The sequence below is a fragment of the Equus przewalskii genome, chromosome 8 (genome assembly GCF_037783145.1).
Source record: "Equus przewalskii isolate Varuska chromosome 8, EquPr2, whole genome shotgun sequence".
In the NCBI taxonomy this organism is placed as follows: domain Eukaryota; kingdom Metazoa; phylum Chordata; class Mammalia; order Perissodactyla; family Equidae; genus Equus; species Equus przewalskii.
Genome location: NC_091838.1, coordinates 70788090 through 70810763, shown reverse-complemented (window position 1 = coordinate 70810763; position 22674 = coordinate 70788090). Strand labels below are relative to the sequence as shown.

At 43.3% G+C, this 22674-nt stretch overlaps 1 long non-coding RNA gene across 2 annotated transcripts in view; it reads left to right on the top strand.

Moving 5' to 3' along the window:
- The first annotated feature begins 352 nt into the window (after positions 1-352).
- Positions 353-22674, top strand: part of LOC139085129 (uncharacterized) — an 80068-nt gene continuing 57746 nt past the window's right edge. The window contains exons 1-2 of one of the 2 annotated variants that reach the window (XR_011543192.1): positions 427-507; positions 8641-8764. This is a non-coding gene — a long non-coding RNA (uncharacterized lncRNA). Of the gene's footprint in view, positions 508-8640; positions 8765-22674 lie in introns of both variants that reach the window. The other variant, XR_011543194.1, reaches the window with a different exon arrangement.

Genomic DNA, 22674 nt, shown 5'->3' with positions numbered 1-22674 from the left:
TGAGTGAGAGGTTCCAATGAGCCTTCTAGAGAGTTCACCCTGGAGTGTGGAGTGGATGATGCAAGACAGTGGTTGAGGGAGAGGGCCGCTGGAAGGCTGTTGCCAACATCCACTCTGATCTTCCCTTTGAAAGCCTTCTTGGGGACACACTCCCAGTTCTTGTCTCTACTGGCTTCACCTGGGCCCCCAGGAAGGGAGGTCCTAGAATATACAGGAAAATTCAAACAAGTGGAGAACGGAGAAAGGATGGGAAGCAGCTCCCAGGACCCGCAGCAGCTCCCCAGCCAGCACCGCCTCCCTGGCACATTCAGGTCGGCTTTCTTGGCAGCGGGCATAGGAATTGGCCTCGGGCGAGTTCCCCGGGTACACGGTGCAACCTGGGCGTGGGCTGGTTTCCTTGTGAAGCTGTTGCTTCCCCTCGGGCTCACCCTCGCTGCGGCTGAGTCATCGGCAGGCTGCAATCTGTCCGTGAAGGAGCTCTTGCAACATGGAGTGTGAGGCTTCCAGGTAAACAGCCAGTGTGTGTGCCCAGAGCTGTGCTTACGTCTGTCTTCTGGGGACCCTCCCTCCCTGCTGGCCTTCGGGCGGTGCCTCTGCTCTGCCTCTTTGTTTCACTCTCTTACGCTGGCCGGTCCTTCCCTGGGAACCAGGTCAGGGGCCCTGCTGGCAGGTGTCATAAGGCATGAATCAGGCGCCTGAAGAAGGAGGCGGGAGATCTGGGTTGAGGCCAAGCAGGAGGGTTAATTGGATGGTTTATCTGGTCAATAGCCAAACTACTAAACTCCCCCGAGAGAACGAGGAACCTGCGTATGTGATGGATCATCTCATTGTGGGAGAAGTTTAGGTAACTGGAAACCACATTTTGGCCAAGAATGACTCAGTTGATTTTGCCACACCTTTGACGGAGAACTTAATATCACACAGATGGGTGACTTTAGAGTGGCGAAAACTGGCGGTCATTTTGGCTGGTGGCTCAGCAAGGCAATTTATCCCTTTAGTTGGCTTATGATCTTCAGGGTAGATGGACTTTCCAAGGCACATTTACTTATGCTGAAGCCCAAGTTAAGGCTTTCAAATGGTTCGTATCCGAGACCTGACAACTTGTGAACTGGGTTTCTCTTCTAGACTCATGTCAATGTGATTCAACAGAGCTTTACTGGGCATTGTTGATATGTGCTGGTCAGAGTGATAAGGCCTGGGGATGTGGCAATGGCAGACACTCAGTCATGCCCTTGGGAAGTCAGCTGATGCTTCAATGCCAGCCTCACACACAAGCAAACAGAAATAATGGTGCGGCATGATATGCTGAGGGCAAATGGTAAGGGGGAATTCACCCTGGGGGATGAGGCAGACAATCAAGGAAGGCTTCCCAGAGGAAGGGAAATCTTAGATGAGTCTGGAAGGATAACTAGGAAGAAATGTTCTCCAACTGTGTGTGGTCTATTTGGTGATCTTAGGGTTGGCCTCTTGTCATGCTGGCTTTGAGTATAAATGATCAATTCGTTTGTAACATTTGATAGAAAGAAGAAACCACTTCCTGGCATTGAGGGGGAATTTGGTTCAGACATCTTAGTAATTTCCCTCCTATACCTCTGTGGATGGGGCCCACGGTCTTTTCCCTTTATGAAGGGGTCCACAGTGTGAAAAATTTGAAAGGCCCTGCATGAATGAATATCGGGAAAGCAAGAGAGTTGGAAGAGTATATTGGGCATGGAGTTAGGATGCTGAGTTCTGTAATTCTTCAGACTTTTCTCTGTTAAAGTTACTAGGGTTCCTCCAGGGGAGGTGGAGGGGGTAAGGGGTGCTCCAGGCAGAGTGATCAAAAGAGGAGGGGGTAAGGAGAAAGAATGAAGAAATGAGTGAGATTTGGCACAAAGAAGGAGATGAGCAAAGAAGAGTGTATGAGCAGGGGAAGGCAAGTTGCTCAGGACCAAACAGGAGAGTGAGGTGGATTCTTAAGGACACAGAGGCTATATTCTGTATCACGACCTTTCATCACGAGAGTGGGCAAATGCACACTTTTTTGAGGCAGCCATTTTCGCTATTGAGCATTTCTGGCAATTAGCAAGTTCTGAATAATAATAGTTGCTTCTATTTCAAAGCATTCAACCAATATCACAGTGCTTTCCCACATATCATTCATCTTAGGCAGCCTGGGAGGACATGCAGGGCAAGAAGTGACCTTAGGAAAGCCACTTAACCTTGCTGAGCCTCAGTTTCCCTATCTAAGATATGGGGATAATGACACCTACCTCACCTGCTGGACTTGAGGTCTAAATAAAATAACGTATGTGGGTTTGTCGTAGGTCCTTGATGCCCTACCTCTACACACCTGTCTTCCATTGTTATCCAAATAGGGTAAAAACCCCATAACCCTACCACCAATGGTATCAGGAGGTTTCTTAAGACCCCCCGCTAACCTTCCTGGATGGAGCATCTACTGGTGTCCCCCACTTTGAGTGTTCTGGGGTTTGGCAAACAAATCCTTGTTCACGCTTCTCAGATAGGGGGCACTGTCATTAAGATGAGCCCAAAGCTAAATCGGGAAGGTAAGTACCCCAGCCAGCAATATATGCTTCTGCACGATTCAAAGTTCCCTGGAGAATCCCCCTTGACTTCCCCCTACAGAAATGTCTTGTGTTAGTTCCTCTGTCTATCCTAATGATTCATCTTCACCAGCTTTAATCGTTCTCCCTGACTCTGCTTTTGCATTTTGAATTGGGCTTTCCCTTAACCCACTGTTCTCTGATCCCCAAATACACTCTGCTTTTCCTTCAATTGCATCTAAATTTTGTTTGCTAAATGATAACCTTAGTCATTTGTACCTGATGTTTAAGCCACATCCCTTGTTCAGACCTTTACACATTTGACCTCAGGCATGACCCATCTCTTCCGTCTGACAGTTTCCCTTACTTTTCTCCTCTGGCAACGTTTATTGAATGCTAAGCAATGGGATCTGTGCAGAGCTTTCAAAGGTGCCAAAGACACAATCTGGGGTGGAGAGACAGCATCAGAATGCACCCTGGGAAGTGCCAGATTGGGGAAGCGGAGGTTATGGGAGACTGAGGGTACCATCCCTGGACCTGAGACAGATTTGGGAGGCATGGCGAGCTCATGTAGGCAGAGGGAATGTTTCCCACAGAGGCAAAGAGGCAGGAGGGAGCAGGTTGGAAGCTGTTATTAGTTTCCTACGGCTGCCATAAGAAAGTGTCACAAACTGGGAAGCTTAAAATATCAAAAATATATTTTCTTAAAGTTCTGGAGGCTAGAGGTCTGAAATCAAGGTGTTGCCAGGGCCATACTCTCTGTGAAGGCTTTGCGGGGAATCTACTCAATGCCTCTCTCCTAATTTCTGGTGTTGCTGGCAATCCTTGGCATTCCTTGGCTTGAAGATGCATCACTCCAGTCTCTGCTTCCGTCCTCACATGGCGTTCTTCTTGTGTATCTATCTCTGTGTCTCTTCTCCTCTTCTTACAAGGACACTAGTCCTGTTGGGTTAGAGCCTACCCTTTTCCGATGTGACTTCATTCTTAATTACATCTGCAAAGACCCTATTTCCAAATAAGGTCACATTCCTAGGTCCTGGGAGTTTGGGCTTCAATGTATCTTTTTAGGGGACACAGTTCAACCTATAACAGAAGTCTTGCAAAAAGTCATTATGGCTGGAGCACAATTGCAAAATGGTAGATTACCAAGAATATGACATTTTAGAATCTTAACTTCTCAACTGATCTTTGGGAACTAACATAGAAAGAGGTAGGTTAGAAGTGACAATAACAGAGATGGCACTCTGGGACTGACGCCACACTTGCTGGCCAGGGTTTCTCTGTTCCTAGAGAGGCCACAGGCTGGCGTTCAGAGAAAGCCAGGGCACTTTCAGCCTCCTCTCCTATCTCCTCTCTTCTGCTCCTTGTAATGAAATTCAAAGCAGTTAGAGATGTTTGGTCTAATCTCCTGAAAGGTGCTCCTCGCTATGGCCCTATTGGGTTGGCGTGTTGATGTTATCTGGGAGACCATAGTTACTGTGATCAGGAAGGCAGAGGAGAGAATGGAGTTCATACTGATCAAACATGTGTACACAAAAGACATTACTGAGGCTTGAGGATGCTGTTCAGGGTGTACTTCCCTTGAAATGCTTCTTGCAAGACAGCAGCTTAAAAGTATGAGCGAAAGGAGAGATTCACAGAGATAGCATTTCAAAAGGGAGCGTAGGTACAGCTAAGCCAAGCTGAGGATTAACAGAAGGGGAAAGTGCATCTCAAAAAAGAATAAAAAAAGAAAGAAAGGAAAAATCATTGAATGCCTCTGCCCTGTGGATTTTATGGGCAGCAAACTTTCTTTACAAAATGTATGTTTGTGTTTTGAGTGACTAATAGTCCAGAGACAAGTTTAAACACATAAGTCCAATTTAAAAGTAAATAAGATAACATTGGAGGAAATTCATGATACAATGTCCCTTTTTATATATCACCTTTTCCTTTGGAATTCAAAATATACAGTACTTAAAAATTACACAGTGACCACCATATAGTTAACTGAAGGACCTCCATCCTAGCTTTGGAAATGGCTTCAGAGGGACTCCTTCAATGCATTCACCTGGCCAGGGAAGAACACGGAGATGGTATTTATTATTGGGTGAGGTAGGAGATGCCCCCTGGCAAAGTAAGTTCCCAGAAGTCAGTGTCGGGCATGAGAATAATAAACATTCATTTATTCAATAAATATTTATTGAGCTCCTACTCTGTACTGGCATTATGGGGCACTATGAATATTCTCACTTGTTAAGTGAGAATCCGCATTTGTTGTGAGTTTTGTTATTCAGGCTAATACCTGGAGTACTAAATGCCAGACATTGAACTGTACCAAGTGTCACAGCTAAATGAGTTCATTCAGTCCTCCAGTAAATCTATGAGGGAGTGAGTAATATCTCCCCCACTTTACAGATAAAAGAAACTGAGGCACGGGGAGGTTAATTATATGCCCAAAGCCACACAGTTAGGAAGTGTTGGGGCCAAGGTTTGAGCCAAGCAGTCTGCTCCAGATTCCAGTTTCCTAGTGCGACAGAGCAACATTGTAAGGCATAAACTGGCTTGGTTTGGACCTGCCACCTAGTAGGCATTACGACATTTGATCTCCTCAAAGAAAAAAAACAAAGCGTGAGAAATGAAAAGGGTAAAGGGATTTGGGGAAGAAAGCACCAGGGTTCTGAAGATGGATCAAATAGTACTTCTGGGACGGTGGGGAGAAAATGGCTAGTGTTGAACTATAAAATCCCAGAGATTGTTCTGCAGAACAAACCAGATATTTTTTTTATTGAGGTTATGATAGTTTAAAACACTGTGAAATTTCAGTTGTGCACTGTTATTTGTCAGTCATCTTATAGGTGAGCCCCTTCACCCTTCGTGCCCACCTCCCTCCCCCTTCCCCCTGGTAACCACTAATCTGTTCTCTTTGTCCTTGTGTTTGTTTATCTTCTACATATGAGTGGAGTCATAGAGTTTGTCTTTCTCTATCTGGTTTATTTCGCTTAACATAATACCCTCAAGTTCTATCCATATTGTTGCAAATGGGATGATTTTATCCTTTTTTATGGCTGAGTAGTATTCCATTGTATATACATCCCATATCTTCTTTATCCAGTCATCAGTCAATGGGTACTTGGGTTGCTTCCATGTCTTGGCTATTGTGAATAATGCTGCAATGAACATTGAGATTCATGAGTCTCTTTGAATTGCTGATTTCAAGTTCTTTGGATAGATATCCAGTAGTGGGATGGCTGGGTCACATGAAATTTCTATTTTTAAATTTTTGAGAAATCTCCATATTGTCTCCCGTAGTGACTGCACCAGTTTGCATTCCCACCAGCAGTGTATAAGGGTTCCTTTTTCTCCACAATCTCTCCAACATTTGTTACTTTTTGTTTTGGTTACTTTTGCCATTCTAATGGGTGTAAGGTGGTATCTTAGTGTAGTTTTGATTGGCATTTCCCTGGTGATCAGTGATGATGAGCATCTTTTCATACGCCTATTGGCCGTCTGTATATCTTCTTTGGAGAAATGTCTGTTCATATCCCCTGCCCATTTTTTGATTTCTTCTTGTTGAGTTGTGTAAGTTCTTTATATATTATGGAGATTAACACTTTGTTGGATACAGGATTTGCAAATATTTTTTCCCAGATAGTGGGTTGTCTTTTTGTTTCAATCTTGTTTTCCTTTGCCTTGTAGGAGCTCTTTAGTCTGATGAATTCCCATTTGTTTATTCTTTCTATTGTTTCCCTTGTCCGAGAAGACATGGTGTCTGAAAAGATCCTTTTAAGACTGAAGTCAAAGAGTGTACTGCCTGTATTTTCTTCTAGAAGTCTTGTGATTTCAGGTCTTACCTTTAAGTCTTTGATCAATTTTGAGTTTACTTTTGTGAATGGTGTAAGAGAATGATCTACTTTCATTCTTTTGCATGTGGCTGTCCAGGTTTCCCAGCACCATTTGTTGAAGAGACTTTCTTTTCTCTATTGTATGTTCTCAGCTCCTTTGTCGAAGATTAGCTGTCCATAGATGTGTGGTTTTATTTCTGGGCTTTCAATTTTGTTCTATTGATCTGTGTTCCTGTTTTTGTACCAGTACTATGCTGTTTTGATCACTGTGGCTTTGTAATACATTTTGAAGTCAGGGATTGTGATGCCTCTAGTTTTGTTCTTTTTTCTCAGGATTGCTTTAGCAATTCAGGATCTTTGGTTGCCCCATATGAATTTTAGGATTCTTTGTTCTATTTCTATGAAGAATGTCATTGGGATTCTGATTGGGATAGCGTTGAATCTGTAGATTGCTTTAGATAGTATGGACATTTTAACTATGTTTATTCTTCCAATTTATGTACATGGAATATCTTTCCATCTCTTTATGTCATCATTCATTTCTTTCAGGAAGGTCTTGTAGTTTTCATTGTATAGGTCTTTCACTTCTTTGGTTAAATTTGTTCCAAGATATTTTATTCTTTTTGCTGTGATTGTGAATGGGGTTGTGTTCTTGAGTTCTCTTTCTGTCAGTCCATTATTAGAGTATAGAAATGCAACTGATTTGTGTAAGTTGATTTTGAACCCTGTAACTATGCTGTAGTTGTTGATTATTTCTAGCAGCTTTCCAATAGATTTTTTAGGGTTTCCTGTATATAAAATCATGTAATTTGCAAACAGTGAGAGTTTTGCTTCTTCATTGCCTACTTGGATTCCTTTTATTTCTTTTTCTTGCCTAATTCCTCTGGCCAAAACCTCCAGCAATATGTTGACTAAGAGTGGTGAGAGTGGGCACCCTTGTCTTGTTCCTGTTCTCAGAGGCATGGCTTTCAGTTTTTCCCCATTGAGTATGATGTTGGCTGTGGGTTTGTCATATATGGCCCTTATTATGTTGAGGTACTTTCCTTCTATACTCATTTTATTGAAAGTTTTTATCACAAATGGATATTGGATCTTGTTGAATGCTTTCTCTGCGTGTATTGAGAAGATCATGTGGTTTTTGTTCCTCATTTTGTTAATATGGTGTATCATATTGATTGACTTGTGGATGTTGAATCATCCCTGTGTCCCTGGTATAAATCCCAGTTGATTATGGTGTATGATCTTTTTAATGCATTGCTGTATTCAGTTTGCCAATATCTTGTTCAGGATTTTTGCATCTCTGTTCATCAGCAATATTGACCTGTAATTTTCCTTCTTTGTGTTGTCTTTATCTGGCTTTGTTATCAGGGTGATGTTGACCTCATAGAATGTGTTAGGAAGTGCTCCATCTTCCTCAAAACCAGATCATTTTAACAAGTATGGTTCACCCCTTGAGGCTGGATGGAAACACTACAATGAAATTCTAGGTAGTTCTTGCATGTTTATGGTCCACCTTCATTCAAAAATAGCATGCAGTGGAATTATGGAGAAAAAGACTAGATACTCTGTGGGGGAGAATGGCCTCCAGTGCCTGGCACAGGGCCTGGCTCCAATCATTCTTTGGATCGTATTTGCCAAGTTCTTCTAGTAACAAATAGTTATGGAGCGCTGACTATGTGCAGCACTGCACTATGTCCTGGGAACAAATGAAATAAAGTTCTATCCTCATGAAACTTACCTTCTAGTGGAAAAATTGATTAATTCAGATGTTATGCATATTTATTGAGCACCTACTATATGCTAAGTTTAGGCTCTGGAGTTACAGCAATGATTTTGCATGGTGTACAGGTGAACGTCATTGTAACGTATAAAATCACTAATGTCCCACTTCCATTGAATGACTTAAATGAGGATGTTTGGCTATCAAATAGCATAACGGTTGGTACTACACAGAAGTACCTTGCTGTAAGAAAGCTGTATTGCTTAATTCAACACCAAAAATATTGAGGGGGTAAGCAATGACCATTCTAGGTGCAGAAGAGCTGATCTCTTTTACAGCCTGAGATGATTTTCAATGGTTGTGGTACAGACTGCCATGGTCATCACTCAGACCCATTTCCTTTCCATTCTGGGCACAGAGCTAGACTACATTTTCCAGTCTCCTTTGCAGTTGGGTGGGGCTGTGAGACTGAGTTCTGGCCAATAGAATAAAGGCAGAATGATGAAGGCCACTTCCAGGCCTAGATCGCACATAATCCTCTCTCTCACAGGGCTGGAGGCTGAGGATCCTCAAGAGAGAGAGGCCCCAGGGACTGGGAGAGTGTCAGGATGGAAGGAGACAGCCCTTGAATAAGTGTGTTGAGGACTGCTGGACCATACACAATGAACTGCGATGTGAGTGAAAAATAAACTTTGCGTTATGCCAGTAGTTCTTATTGGCAATGTCGGAAGACATTTATGGTGTCAAAACTGGGGGATGGGGCATCTAGTATGTAGAGGCCAGGGACACTGCTACACATCCTACAGTGCACAGGATAGCCCCCACAACTCAAATAGCATGTGGCCTGAAGTATCAATAGTGTCACTGAGGTTTTGAGATTTCTTTGTTACAGCAGCTAGCATTGTTACATACCTGAACTAATACATTGGTGAGTTTCGATGGTAGAATCAGTTCTTTATTCATTCAAGAAAGTTCTGAGCATCTACTCTGTGCCAGGCAACTCTCTGGACACTGGGACACAACAGTGAACAAAACAGGCAAGAATCTTTGCTCTCACGAAGCTTACGTTCTATAGCGGAAGCGGGCGAGCAAGAACAACTCAGAATATATTGTCAATCAAGGATAGTAACTGCTATGAAGACAATAAAACAGGGTCTTGGGGAGGGATGACTGCGTGAAAAGAATGCCATTTAAATATTTTATTGAAACTCAACTCAGTTTTGTAAATCCCACACAGTGAAGACGACACCCTCGTCCATCTCCAGCTTAGTCCTCTTACCCTGAGGCTTAAACTCAGATATTCACCTGTCCACTGGGCACCTTCATCTGGATGTCTGTGAGCACCTCAAACTACACATGGCCCAAACTGAATTCAGTCTCCATTGTCTCTTCTCCCCCAGTTTGATTCTATTGGTTAATCAGAATTAACGGTAGCATCACCATCCATCCTGCGGCTGCAATTTGTCTGGATTCCTCTCTCCTTTATCATCACCACCCAAATCTTCCTGAATTTACTTTGAAGTATTTTTTGAACTCTTTCCCTCTTTTCCATCACAGGCCTCATTCTGACTCCCATTATCCCTACCTTAAACAATCGTAGTAGCCTATGAAATTGTTTGGCTAAAAATGAAACCGAGGCTCAGAGAGAGTAAGTCAATTGGCCAGAGACACACAGCTGGTAAAGGCAGGGCCATGATTGAATCTTGGGTCCCCCGTGTTCTAAAACGCCAACTCTCAGTGCCTCAGCCTTTGAAGAGACCGTCTGGATCTCGTGAGGGGGGCGCAAATGCCGCTCCCTGCTCTTGCTGCCCCTCGTCATGCTGAGGGCTAGAATGGCAACTGACATCACTGCCACCTTTGGAAAGGCCTGCCAACCTAGGCCAGGAGCCAGAATGTGAGCCATAACCACCCCTTGCCTAACCCATCTATGGTTGGAAGATGAATTACGTTGAACCCTCTTGTAGTCACACCCAGTTTCTACCATCAGTGAGCAGAAGAGATCAAGTATTTCACAGCACTTCATTATTTGCAAGATTCTCTGTGGATACAAATAATAATATTGGGGCACCCTATTTCCCAGGCTTCATGCAAGGGAATTGGAGGGCATTCTGTGGAGTAGCATCTTTTCTGGTGCCTCTCCCCCACTCTCTAGGAAGGACCATTTGGGAGGAGGACTGCGCAGCACTGTCTCAGCATCTTTCTGTCTTGTTGGAGGCAGCCTGCCTTAGGAGACGCGCCTTCTCTGCCCTCCACACTGTAAGCTCGCAGGCTCTGCCTGTGCCAGGGAGACTGAAGGTTTCCAGCCCAGCCGGGATGAGTGGTGGGTCTGCCTCACTCAAGAAGATGAAGTAGCACACCATCTTTTTGCTCTAAAACTCTAAGTCCAGTTCTCCAATCAGATTTATCAGTATCAGACCTGATAGCTTGATCTCCATCTGGGTCTTCTGTGTCTTATTTCTCCATTGGTTCTGAATTTAGAAGGGAAACACCTCCTCACTCCTCCCCAAGTGAATAATCCATGGCAAAAAATATCAGATAGGGGTTTTAAGAAAGTTATTATTTCAACGTGTCCACTATGTGCTTCTTCTAGCTAGGAGCTATGCTAGGGCTGAGGGGATAAATGGAAATAAGACACAGCTCTTGCCCTCAGATTGCTCACAGTTCACCAAGGGACTGCCAGATACAGAGCTAGTCTTCCCAGAAGCATGTGATAAGACAGGTAATAAAGATAGAGATAAGCAAAGAATAGTATGTGAGCCCAGAGAATGGGCACATGGCCAGGCTGGAGAGGTCAGGGGTTGGAGGTTTTAGAGAATCCTTGCTGGAGAAGATAGAGGCTAATCCAAGACTTGAGGAGTTAACGATGCCAAGGAAGAGGTGAAGGATATTCCAGGCGGAGGGCACAGCATGGGCAAAATTTGCTGAGTATAAAATTCATAGCAAGAGTAGTAGAAATGAGGCTAGAGAGGGAAATGAGGCTCAAATTATGGAGGGCCTTGTAGGTCATGAGGAGTTGGATTTTTTTTTTGGTAGGGAAGATTGGCCCTGAGCTAACATCTGGTGCCAATATTTTTTTTTTTTTGAGGAAGATTGGCCCTGAGCTAACAGCTGTGCCAATCTCCCTTTGTTTTGTATGTGGGATGCCTCTACAGCATGGCTTGATTAGCAGTGTGTAGGGCTGCACCTGGGATCCGAACCCATAAACCCTGGGCTGCCAAAGTGGAGCACATGAACTTAACCACTATACCACTGTGCTGGCCCCCGAGTTGGTTTTTTTTTTTTTTGAATAGCAGTGGGAGGTAGATGATGGAGAAGCATTGAGTAATTTTCAACGCACATGGTTTGATGGATTCTGGAGGCCAGGGGAGGAAAGCGTGGAGGCAGGGAAAACAGGGAAGGTTGGTGCCTTATATATACCTTATACCTTAGTAAAACGGTAGACAAGAGAAGTACAGTTTTCTGAGAAAAAGGAGGCATCTTAAGATGTTTTGAAGATCAAATGATACAATGGATGTGAAAACGCTTTGCAAATCATACTCTGGTCTTCTTAATTGCACAGTCTTGGGCACATTGCTTACAATTTATGAGCCCCAGTCTCCTCATCTTTAACATGGGGATGAAAAGATCTACTTCTCAGAGTAGTGAGGATCTGAGGCTGTGAGAGCTGAGCACCATGGTGTTAGGTCTGGCAACACAGCCAGTTGGTGATGGTTCCTAACTCCTGGTCTGTACCGGTGGGATTTGAAATCTTGTGTCTCGTTGGCCTCTGAGCTTGTTTAGGCTGATCTGATTTATTGAGCGTGTTTACTTTCTCTTCTTTCTTGCTGCTCTTGACACCCATGGCTTGTGAATATGCACTCTTCCAGGAGCTGCGGCATGAACAAGGCTGACTCTCCATGCAGGTGGCCCTCTCTGAGATGTAACGTTAGAGGGATAATATCCTCCACGGCCTCCCTCCACTGGTCTGTCTGGGGTTCTCATCCTCTGCCCTGTGAATCACGTGCCCATTAAGGCATCGCTTCCAGAGGACACTTAAGAAAGCAGACATTTAATCCACCCCTGAGCAGGAGCCGATGAGATCTTGGACCACCTGGTGTGCGACTGGACCTTGAAGGAATGGGACCCAGGATAGATGTGGCTGCATGTTAGAAACCGGAATTACTTGAGGAGTCAAAAAAAAAAAAAAAAAATACAGATGCTCTGGACCTGCCTGCAGAAATTCTGATTTAATTTGTTTGTGGTGTGGCCTATTTTGAGGGATGTTTAAAAGTTCCCCAGGGGCTGGCCCTGTGTCCCAGTGGTTAGGTTCGCGCGCTCCACTGCGGCGGCCCAGGGTTTCACCGGTTCAGATCCTGGGTGTGGACATGGCACCACTTGTCAGGCCATGCTGAGGCGGCATCCCACATGCCACAACTAGAAGGACCCACAACTAAAATATACAACTATGTACTGGGGGCATTTGGGGAGAAAACGCAGAAAAAAAAAAGATTGGCAACAGTTGTTAGCTCAGATGCCAATCTTTAAAAAAAAAAGTTCCCCAGATGACTGTCACGTGCAGCCAAAGTTTGGCGCCACTGGTTGACAGCACAGGGAATTTTGAGAGAGTGCAGATCTGTTTGGGGAACGGTGATGGGACCCAGGACAGACAAGAGGGGGCAGGCGAGGGGCCAGGGTCTCTGGGAGAGGTTTTGAAAGAGGGGATGTGAGAAGAAAGAAAAAGAAGAAGACAAGGAAGGCAATTTTACCCGGGCCTAACCTAGGCATAAAAACTGTTGTGAAATTTGCCAGGAAGAAGTTGTGACAAGAGAAAAGATGAGGTCTATTCTCATAGCACCCCTGTGACGATTAATTATATGTGTTAACTTGACTGGGTCACAGTACCCAGATAGTTAGTCAAGCATCAGTCGAGATGTTTCTGTGAAGTTATTTTTTAGATGAGATTAACACTTAAATCAGTAGACTTTGAGTAAAGCAAATTATTCTCCATAATATGGGTGGGCCTCATCCAATCAGTTGAAGGCCTTAAAAGAAAAAGACTGACTTCCCTGAAGGAAGAAGGAATTCCACAAGTTGTGAAAAACTAGATTTTTGTTTTGAAAAAAATCACTACTCCCCTCAAAACCCAAGCTTCTTCATCTCCCAAATGAGGAGTACACTCAGTTGAATGCTTTCAGCTCTTCTTAACTTGCTTCAACTAGTAGCAAACATTAGAAGCTAACGTTTGTCATTGGTCATTTCAGCAGTGCCTCTGGGCAGGGAAATGGACCCACAGGAGTGCTCTGCGTTGTCCCCACTGCCCCTCTGCAGTTCTCACCCCCTATCCTCTTTACGGGGTGACTCTCTGCTCACAAAGACCTCTTTGACTTCTCAACTCACATTCATTTCTTCCCAGTGAAGCTCTTCCGGCTGCCACTGTCTGACACATAGCAATATCAGAGGCTCAGAATGATTACCTCCAGCCAAACATTTGGTTGGTTTTCAACGTATTCTCATCTTGTCATACTGGTTCCTGGAAGTGTTTTTAAGCTTCTGTGTGTACATGTGTGTGGGTGTACTCGCATGTGTGTATGTGCTCCTTTCTAAATAAGTCACCACCGAATTTTTTTCTTTTTATTAAGATTATGATAGTTCACAACCTTGTGAAATTTCAGTTGTACATTGTTGTCAGTCATGTTGTAGGTGCACCACTTCACCCTTTGTGCCCACCCCCCCCCCCCACCTTTCCCCTGGTATCCACCAATCAGTTCTCTTTGTCTATATGTTAACTTCCACCTATGAGTGGAGACATACAGAGTTTGTCTTTCTCTATCTGGCTTATTTCACTTAACGTAATACCTTCAAGGTCCATCCATGTTGTTGTGAATGGGACGATTTTATCCTTTTTTATGGCTGAGTAGTATTCCTTTGTATATATGTACCATATCTTCTTTATCCAGTCGTCAGTTGCTGGGCACTTAGGTTGGTTCCACGTCTTGGCTATTGTAAATAATGCTGTGATGAACATAGGGGTGCATGGGACTTTTGGGATTGCTGATATCAAATTCTTTGGATAAATACCCAGTAGTGGGATGGCTGGGTCATAAGGTATTTCTATTTTTAATTTTTTTGAGCAATCTCCATACTGTTTTCCATAGTGGCTGCACCACCGATTTTTAATCATGTGCATCTCTGAGTAGACCAGCTCTGTCCACATACTTTGGATTTGACCCATGGTTATAGCATACTGGTCTGTTCTCAGCATTTTTCTCCAACTGCTTTTTATCTGCCTGAACTCTGGCAGATGCAAGTCCAGTGCTGGCCATAAATTGTTTGGCGAGCATGCGTCTGCTCTGAGAAGACACCTGAGATTCAGGTCACCTCCCCACCCCCTCTTTATCGCATTGCTCTTGTTTCTTTTCTCACTTGACACTTTTTCAGGATATCAGCATCTTTTCTTTTTTAATCAGCTTCATTGAGGGTATAATTGACACAGTAAATTGACCTATTTAAAAGGCGCAATTTATTAAGTTTTTACATATGCACACATCGGTGAAAACATCACCACAGTCAAGATAATGAACACATCCATCACCCCCAAAAGCAGCCTGTGTCCCCTTGTAGTCTCTCTGTGTCCCCTTCCCTACTAGATATTAGTTTGCGTTTTCTAGAATTTTACGTAAATGGAATCAGACTGTGTATTTCTTTTGCCCTGACTTTTTCTTCTTACACAGGATAGTTATGTTGAGATCCATCCATGCTGATGCACATTTATTCATTTTTATTGCCGAGTAGTATTCCATTGTACGGATATATCACAATTTGTTTATCCCTTCACTATGGAGGGACACATGGTTGCTTTCAGTTTTTTTTTTTAAAGATTGGCTCCTGATCTAACAACTGTTGCCAATCTTTTTTTTTTTCTGCTTTTTCTCCCCGAATCCCCCAAGCACATAGTTGCATATTTTTAGTTGTGGGTCTTTCTAGTTCTGGCGTGTGGGACGCCGCCTCAACATGGCCTGATGAGTGGTGCCATGTCTGTGCCCAGGATCCAAACCAGCGAAACCCTGAGCTGCCGAAGCAGAGTGTGCGAACTTAACCACTCGGCCATGGGGTGGCCCCTGCTTTTAGTTTTTAAATATTACTAATAAACCTTCTATAATCATTTATGTAAAAGTCTTTGTACGGACATATGTTTTCATTTTTTGGGGGTAAATATCTAGAAGAAGAAAGTCTGGATCATGTGGTAGATATATATTTAACTTTTAAAGAAACTTCCAGATTGCTTTCCAAATTGATTGGGCCATTTTCACATTCCCACCAACAGAGTACAAGAGGTCTAGTTGCTCCACATCCTTGTCTGCACTTGGTATGGTCAGACTCTTTCGTTGTGGCTTTTCTAATAGATGTGTAACTGGCATCTTGTTGTGGTTTTAATTTGCATTTCCTAATGATTAATGATGTTGAGCATATTTTCATATGCTTATTTGCCATCCATATATCTTCTTCACTGAAGTGTCCAAATCTTTCTCATTTTTATTGTTTTTTTCTTATTGATGAGTTCTGAGAGTTCTTTATACATTCTGATTATAAGTTCTTTATCAGATATGTAAGTTGTAAAGATTTTCTTCCAGTCTGTGCCTGTATCACTTGAAGAGCAGAAGCATTTAATTTTGATCAAGTCCAATTTATCATTCTATTCTTCTTCTTCTTCTTTTTTTTTTTTTTGTGAGGAAGATTGGCCCTGAGCTAACATCTGTTGCCAATCTTCCTCTTTTTGCTGACGAAGATTGTCCCTGAACTAACATCGATGCCAGTTGTCCTCTATTTTTTGTATATGGGATGCCACCACAGCATGGCCTGACGAGTCATGTGTAGGTCTGTGCTCAGGATTCAAACCCTCAAATCCTGGGCCGCCAAAGCACTCTGCCACCATGCTGGCCCCAGTCATTCTATTCTTTTATGGATCATGCTTTTGGATCATATGTAAGAAATCTTTGAACCCAGGGCCATGAAGATTTTCTCTTCCATTTTATTTTATAAGTTTTTATAGTTTTAGGTTTTGCGTTTAGGTCTATAATGCATTTTAAGTTAATTTTTGTATATAATGTGAGGTATGGACCTAAGTTTTGTTTTCTTTTTCATATCAAAATCCGGTTGTTCTGGCATCGTTTGTTAAAAAGGCTACCCTTTTTCACTGTGTTGCCTCCCTAACTTTGTCAAAATTATTGTCCATTTATGTGTGGGTCTATTTCTGGACACTTTGTTCCATTGATATTTATTTATCTTTAAGTACAACACTGTTTTGATCTGTACCTTCATTATCTGATTATTCTGTATTAATCCGCTTTTAAAATCAGATAATGTTAGCCCTCCAGCTTTGGTCTTGATTTACGAAGTCATTTTGGCAATCGTAGGTCATTTGAACCTCCAGATGAATTTCAGAATTGTCTTGAATTTTTATAAAAATGCTTGTTGGGATTTTAATTGGGATTGTGTGGGAGAATTGCCATTTTTTTTAAAGATTTTATTTTTTTTCCTTTTTCTCCCCAAAGGCCCCCGGTACATAGTTGTATATTCTTAGTTGTGGGTCCTTCTAGTTGTGGCACATGGGACACTGCCTCAGCGTGGCCTGATGAGCAGTGCCATGTCCGTGCCCAGGATTCAAACTGATGAAACGCTGGGCCGCCTGCAGCAGAGCACGAGAACTTAACCACTGGGCCACAGGGCCAGCCCTGAGAATTGCCATTTTAATGATATTGAGTCTTCTGACTCATGAACATGGTATATCTCTCCATTTATTTAGGTCTTCTTTAATTTTTCTCAGCAATGTTTTGTAGTTTCCAGTGTACAGTGTAGTTTCCAGTGTACAGAATTTATTATTCTTTCACATTTTATTATATTATAATTATACTATATATAATTATAATTATATTATATTTTTATTTATAATATATTATATAAAATTATATATAATATAATTAATATAATTATAACATATTATATAATATAATTAATATCAATATATAATGTATAATATATTATATATCATAATATCATATGATTCTTATAATTATATATTATATAATATATTACATTATATATTATATTAATATATATTATTAATAATAATATATATTAATATCGAATATATGTAACATATATATATTTTATATATATTATATTTAAATTATAATTTATAATATAACAACATTATAAATATTGTTGAGCTGGTTATGAGATGCAGTCAGGTTACTGGGGAAGAGTTTGATCCTTCCAGGTCTTGCTTTTAACACTTGTTGGGTGGGCCTAGAGCTCTGTTTGGCACAGGGCTGACATTTACCCCATTGAGGCAATACCATTCTGAGTGTTCCACGCCACGTCCAGGGCATTACCGAGTTTTCCAGTCTGGCTGGTGCTGACAGGCACTTTTTCTGGCTCTGTGAGAGTCCTGTGGGGTGCGTGCCGTTCCCTCTAATCTTGGCAGGTGGTTCTTTCCCTGCACTTGTGTAGTTTCCTCGCCCAGGAGCGGAACTGTACTCTGCTGAATACTCCAAGGGAACCCTGTGCAGGTCTGTGGACTTCTCTCCGCGCAGCCCTCTCCACCCTGGCCCTCTGTCCTGCAAAGTCTAGCCGCCCTGTTCTCTATGGATTCTCAGCTCCCTCTCCTCAACTCTGGAAGCTGCCCAAGTTCCATCTGGCTCGCCCCTCCCTGTGCTGCAACCTGGAAACTCTCTCAAGGCAGTGAGCCAGGGCAATCACAGGCTCCTTGTGTGCTCCCACCTCCCAGGGATCGCTGTCCTTCACTGCCTGATGGCCAGTGTCTTGAAAATTGTTGTTTGTCTATTCTTTTTTTTTTGTAACTTCAGGTAGGAAGGTAAATCTAGTCCCTGTTACTCCGTATTGGCCAAAAATAGGATTCTCCTGGGCATCTTTGAATATCAATAATAATAAGTTGTGTAGACTCTTGTTTTTCAAAGTTTGGTCCACAGTTGATCATCAATGGCGTCTGGAAGCTTATTAGAAACACAGATTCTCAGGCCTCACCACAGACCTACTGAATGAGAGCCTACATTTTATCAAGATGCCAGGTCATTTGTATGCATATTAGAGTTTGAGAAGCAACAAGGCAGTTTTTTTTTAATCTCTCCCTATTCTTTTCCTTCAAAAGTTTAGTCAACTTTTGGAGAGGAAACTCTTCAGGATGACCCTAGGAGGACCTGTATCAGAGAGGAAATGGCTCTGAAAGAGACTCAGAAAATACTGTCCTGGGGAAACTGCCCCAAGGTCTGACATTCATGGCCATGTTAACATGGCCCCATTCAACGTCTGAGGGAGGCAAGTTTGACCCAGCAATGGACGCTCCTTTCACACAGGGACCAAGTGGTCCTGACCTCAAAGGCAGCCACGTGGTCCTGGGCTCACTGCTTCAGGGATGATGTAGTAGGAAAATCTGGGATTTCGAAAGTAAAAGGAGTCAATGAAGGTATCTTAGGTCCGTCTGGGAGCAAGGCAGCATATCAATAAAATGAGAAGTCACAGAAATACCCTCTTGCTGGTGGGAGCAGAGCCAGGAGCTTGTTGCTCTCAGAAGGCTTAGGTTTGAATCTTTGCTTCCCAACCCATCAGTCTGTCTCTGTGTGTCTCGGTGCCCTCAGCTGTACACAGGAACCTAGTTGTGTTTGAAAATTTAAAAACATATATTTGTTTACTTCAATTAATATACATCCTTTATTTATAAAGGCAAATAATATTACTAGTCATCTATTGCTCTTTGCTGTGGAGGAGACAAACGAGACAAATGCATGGGGAAGTGCTTGCCTCAGAGTCAAAATCTGCTAACTTCCTCCCTCCCTCCTTTCCTCCTTCTCTTTGTTTTCTCCCTCCCTCTCTTCCTTCCTTCCTTCTTTCCTTCTGTCCTTCCTTCCATTCTCCCTTCCCTCCTTTCTCCTTCTTTCCTTTCTTTTTCGTCATCTCTTCTTGCTGACTCTCTCCCTCTTCCTCCCTCCCTCCTTTCCTCCCTCTCTTCATTCTCTCTTCCTTCCTCTCTTTTTCTTTGTCTCTTCTTCCTAACTCTCTCTCCCTTCCTCCCTCCCATTTCCCCAAATCGCAGGCTCTTCCCAGAGAGTTCAGGTCCCAGAAATTCCCCTGGGGTATAGCGACAGAGATAAATAAATCCTGCTTCATGCTTCCCCCTATAATATTTATAGCCAGTGAAATAAAATTAAAATGCGTATCAAAATCAACCTTGAAGGGGAGAGAAATCCACCCAAATGCACGGGGAGAGGAGGATGCGGAAGATCGTGGAGCAGTGGATGGACCCGGTGGTGAGGGTGGTGTGGTCATGATGGGCCCAGAACACATATTACTCTTGGGTTCCACCAACATGGAGTGATCTCCAAAGCCTGAGACAAGTAGTCTTTTTATAATTTTTGAATTCTCCAGATTTGAGTAATATAGCTGGAAGGGTGGCATGTAAGGTGAAGCCTTAAACTATGGCCTCTGTCAATGTGGCTTTAATTTCTCCACTCATCAGAAAGTTCCAGAAGGGGTCACTTACATCGTTCACATATTCTTGACTGCTTTTCAATGAGGGGAATGACAAGCTTGACTAATTTTCCCAAATTTGGGGGAGGACTAAATTCTCACACTCATGCCCTTTCACAGCCCACTGGTATGTGGCGTTTCCTCCTTGCCCTATGATCTGCCTCCCTAAGTGATGGCCTTTAAGTCTGGGCTGAGGTACGGTGGGTCTTTTGAGGGAGACCAAACTCCCCGGGAATGGGAACCTGTCTGTACTCCTCACCTGTATCCCCAGCAACAAGCACAGTGCCATGTCGCTTGTTGCCCAATGAATGTTTTTACAGCCGGATCTGTTCCAAGTGAAGCCTGCTTTGGATGTTTAAGTCTTTCCTGGTAGGGCTCTGCTTACTGGTTCTAGGGATGGTTAAGATGAAAGGAGGAAAGCCCGCGGTTCTGGAGCTCCCCCAGCATGCCAGGCATTGCAGTAGAATTAAAGCACAGCTTATTCCATTTACTCTTCCCCATGACTCTACAACAGAGGAATTATTATTCACTTCTGTTACTAATGAGGAAATGGAGGCTCAGAGTGGGTAAGACACCTGCCTAAAGCCACACAGCAGAATTGAGATTTGGGCTCATACTTTCCCCATTACTTTAAACTTCCTCCATAAGCATCCCAGATATGCCAAGATCATTGACTTAAAAAGCAGATGTGGCAGACACTGGGGACTTGGTGAACAATGAGTGATTTGGGAGCAATGTGGCAAGGGAGGCGGGGGAAGCAGGGGAGGACACAATGATGACGAGAGAGAGGCTGGGGCTGGCTTTCAAAGATGTTATCCACTTGGCTAAGGAACATGGGTTTATTCTGTGGGTGTTGGGGAACAGCAGAAAGGTTTTATTCAAATGAAGAACAGGACTGGACTTGTGTTAGGAGAGCGCATCCCGCAGCAATGTGGAGGGCAGAGGGCAGAGGGTAGGGGGCAGGGGGCAGGGCAAGAGGTAGGAACAGCAGATATAACACCACCGAAAGGGACAGGACAAAGAGGATGGTGATGAGATGGGTACAGGACTGAGCACCTACGGGGCAGATACTGTGCTAAATGTACTAATGTGCTCACTCACTTAATGTTCAGAACAACGTTATGAAGTAACTACTACTGTTATCGCCATTTTCCAGATGAGGAAACTGAGGCACAGAGAGGCTAAGTAACAATCGTCTGTGTCATAAGAGGACAATCCCTGAAGAGGTGTGCCTCTTGCTCTGATTCTTACAGCTAGTGATTGGCACAACGGGGATTTGAACCTACATCCTGGACCCAAAGCTGACACTCTTCACCTCTCTGCCGTATAGATTGGTTTTCTCACTTAGCAATCACATTGGATCACAGGCTGTAAGGGAAGGAAGAAATCTTTGTGATCATAAAGGCCACCTCCCTGCCCCTCCTCAGCCCCTGCAGATGCTCAGATCTTTCCTGTGCCATCTGCCTAAACATCTCCAGTCAACAAGGGCGTCCCGTCCTGCCCATATGTCCTGGGACACGTTATGAGAATTTTATCCTTTTTCTTGAGCCCTGGTAAACGTGGTCCACTGTTTCTGGTGCTTTCTCTGAGCCTCTGCTGGCCCTTCCTCCCCCAAATAGCACCTGAAGGTATAAACTGCGGCTGCTAGGACAACCTGGGACAAAGTCCACCAGGGATTTCAAAGACTGTGCTTTGCACGCAAGGCATCCTGAGGTGGCGGGGCCCGTGCTAATTGGCTGCATTTGAACTATAACAACATTCAAACTCAGCAAGACAATTAAAGCTGAAAACGATCAGCTGGGATTAAAAGGATTCGAAGGGTAATTGCTTCGTAACAAGCTACATTGCTCCAAGTAGCAGGAAGGGTTGACGGAACTGGAATTAATTATACTGGAATACTTGTTTATTTTTATAGAGTCTTAAAACCATTTGGATTTGGCCAAGATGTGCCTTTCCCCAATACTCTCAGCTTTGGTTAACTGCCACGGCTGCATCTGCCAAGTGCATTCCTGCCATTCCTGAAAGCTACAGAGGCTCGAAAACACTCTCACCACTTATCAGTGTGATCAATCCTTTTATTGCCTTTCTAATAATGACGCCTAAATTTGTATAGCGCTCGCTAGTACTGTTTTCAAAATACTCTTACATCTGTTATCTCAGTTTGTCTTCACAACAACCAGATGAGATGGTAAGGGCTGGGTTCTCATTTGGAGATGAAAAAGCTAAGGCGGAGAGAAGGGAGCCATCCAGCAGATGAATAGGAGTCCAGAGAGCCTGCCTTTGACCTAGGGGTTTGTTCTACTGGACCAGGAAAACAGCTTCTTGTTTGCTAGGTAGGCAAGGCTGAACACTACCGTCATGAAGGGAAAAAGTCATTGCTGGGATTCAAGCGGAAGTTGGAATTCATTAATGAATCAGCCGTTTAAACTGAATAAAGTCAAAGAGATTATTGATCAGATAGGAAGGGTGCGTTCGGAAAGGGGGTTGCTGTAATAAGGCCCAAGGAATGAACTCTGGTCTGGAGTCAATAGCCTCGGGTTTACCTTCTGCCTCTTCCCCTTCACAGTCCTGTATCCTATTACGTGACTATTCCTCTGGACGTCTGTTTCCCCTTCAGTATAATGGGCCTAACAGTGACCTTCGCTGGTGTTACATTTGAGGTCAAACTAAACCTTGCATGTGCTGGAGCCAGACAAATGCGAGATACTCTTTTTGTTGCTGGCATTTTTCTCTTTGGTGTTCCTATATTAATTGACTGTGACATCATAACCAAAAAACCAGCTTGTTTCTTGAAAGAGTTCACTCCCTACATTTTCAGGGGTGTTTTAAGGTATGCTTTCCAATTATAATCAAATGACTTACTAGGATTTCAAAACGTAGGAATAACAGGCAGGAAAGTCTTTTCTGGATGAACACGAGGTGAACCAAACGACTAAAACCAAACAGCACCTAGAAGATGTGCCTTCTGGTTCGATATGTACACAGCTTCCAGCTTTTGGTAACAACCCTGTCCAGCTTGGCCTGCCCTAATATTTGTTCTGGGGCTGGAGTTCACAAAACA